This window comes from Oncorhynchus clarkii, chromosome 3 (genome assembly GCF_045791955.1).
Source record: "Oncorhynchus clarkii lewisi isolate Uvic-CL-2024 chromosome 3, UVic_Ocla_1.0, whole genome shotgun sequence".
Lineage (NCBI taxonomy): Eukaryota > Metazoa > Chordata > Actinopteri > Salmoniformes > Salmonidae > Oncorhynchus > Oncorhynchus clarkii.
The window spans coordinates 15,012,706-15,015,230 of NC_092149.1; positions in this window are offsets into that span (position 1 = coordinate 15,012,706).

Genomic DNA, 2,525 nt, shown 5'->3' on the forward strand with positions numbered 1-2,525 from the left:
CCGTCTAATCCAGACATTCTGTGCGTCCATGAATCAACGTAAATCAACCGAATCTGTTACCTTTCATCTGAACTATCTATTTCATCTAACTATCTATAGCTATTGTGTTATGTAAATAGACAATGATCATGGCCCTACAGATCATCACAGGCCAATTATGCCATTGATATATGGTTAATATGTAATGAAATGTACATATAAAGACAAATCTGAAAGGATGAAATATGAAACGTAATTATTGTTTGCTGAACTGATAAATTCTGATGTCAAACTGATGGAGATTATAGATTGAATAACTGATCGATATATATGTATTATCCTCCTCATGATTATGATCAATGGTTATGATCCTAAATGACTCCATTCTGCTTCATATTGAATTCCTATGCAACCTTATTGCTGAATTACCTCATCCTAACCGTCCAGTTACCCACACAGATTCCAATAAACTTTCAATGACAGTTGAATTTTAAAGCTCTTTATGTTACCACACACAAACTCAAACAAAATAACATTTAAAAGATTTAGCAGCAGCACATACACTGTTACCAGAAGGGGCTGGTGGGAGGAGCTATGAGGAAGCCTCATTGTAATGGCTAGAATGGAATGGTACCAAACACATCAAAGTTTATGACTCCGTTCCATTTATTCCATTCCAGCCATTACAATGAGCCTGTTCTACTATAGCTCATCCCACCAACCTCCTCTGACTGTTACTTCATCTTGTTCCACATTAAATGTGAACAGAAGGATCAGGATCTATGGATAGAACTCACAGGATAGAAGGTTGTCTGTTACCTTGTACTAAAGTCCACTAACACACACGTGGTTGAGGTTAGAATGGCCAAGGTTTAGCTGAGTCTCTTCTACTCAGTGTCTGCAGAATTGGTCTAGGTTGCCATGGTGATATTATATCGTTAAAACCTGTCATTGCAGACTGTGGCCACTTGTGGGCACACTTATTCTGATAATACACTTTGCTGTACCCACATTATGCATTACTCTGCTAAGGCCAGCGAGGGCTTCAGGACAGGATTCGTTTACATCTGCTGTGTGTGTGAAAGAGAGAGAGAGAGAGAGAGAGAGAGAGATGTGAGAAAGAGAAATGAGAAAGAGATGTGAAGGCCTTTCTGTATGCAGAAGCATAACAAGGTCACTACAGTGCACAATTAGGTCTGCAATGTGTGTGTGCACATGCATGTATTTGTGTATGTGTCTGATTAAGTGTGTGTGATTCTGATTGTGTTTGTGTGGTGTCTGTGTGGTGTCTGTGTGTGTGTGCTTGTGTGGTGTCAGTGTGTGGTGTCTGTGTGTGTGAGAGAAGCCGTTCACCAGTAACAGAGAAAGGTTACGTCCCTGCACCAAGGCTGCACCAGACAGTATAGGATTAACACTCAGAGTGAGAGAGAGAGAGGGAGCGAGAGAAAGGAGGAGGGTAACAGGTGCTAATCAGAAAGGGAGTCCCAGACGGGGGGAGGGGTCAACCAGAAGAAACAACGATTACATCATCTTTCTTCCAATGCCATCAGTGTGTGTGTTCCACTCGCTGAAGTAGCTGACATGCATAGTGTTGAATCATCCGCATACATAGACACACTGGCTTTACTCAGAGCCAGTGGTAGGTCATTAATAAAGATTGAAAAAAGTAAGGGGCCTAGATGGCTGCCCTGGGGAATGCCTGACTGTACCTGGATTATGTTGGAGAGTCTTCCATTAAAGAACACCCTCTGTGTTCTGTTAGACAGGTACCTCTAATCCACAGTATAGCGGGGGGTGTAAAGCCATAACACAGATGTTTTTTCAGCAAAACATTATGATCAATAATGTTAAAAGCTGCACTGAAGACTAACCAAACAGCTCCCACAATCTTTTTAGTATCAATTTCTCTCAGTCAATCATTAGTCTTTTGTGTAAGTGCCGTGCATGTATAATGCCCTTCCCTATAAGCATGCTGAAAGCCTGTTGTTCATTTGTTTACTGTGAAATTGCATTGTATCTGGTCCAAAAGTTTACTAAGGGTTTGTAACAGGCTGATTTGTCAGCTGTTTGAGCCTTTAAAAGGTGCTTTACTATTCCTGGGTAGCAGAATGACTTTTTCTTCCCTCCAGGCCTGAGGGCAAACACTTTAGAGTAGGCTTAGATCGAAGAGATGGCAAATAAGAGTGGCAATATCATCCGCTATCATCCTCAGCAATTTTCCATCCAAGTTGTCAGTCCTAGGTGGTTTGTCATTGTTGATAGACAACAATACAAATATGACCTCTACCACACTCGTTTTACGGAATTCAAAATGACAATGCTTGTCTCTCATAATTTGGTCAGTTATGCGTGTATGTGTCGGTTCAGAATTTGTTGCTAGCATGTCATGCCTAAGTTTACTAATCTTGCCAATGAAAAAATAATTAAAGGGAGTGAGACATATAGCTTAGAGGTGGATCTACATTACACAACATATGGTGTGGAAAGGGACTCCTCTCACATTAGACCACTGTAGAACTGCCAAGTTTGGATTTAGGAGTAAACCT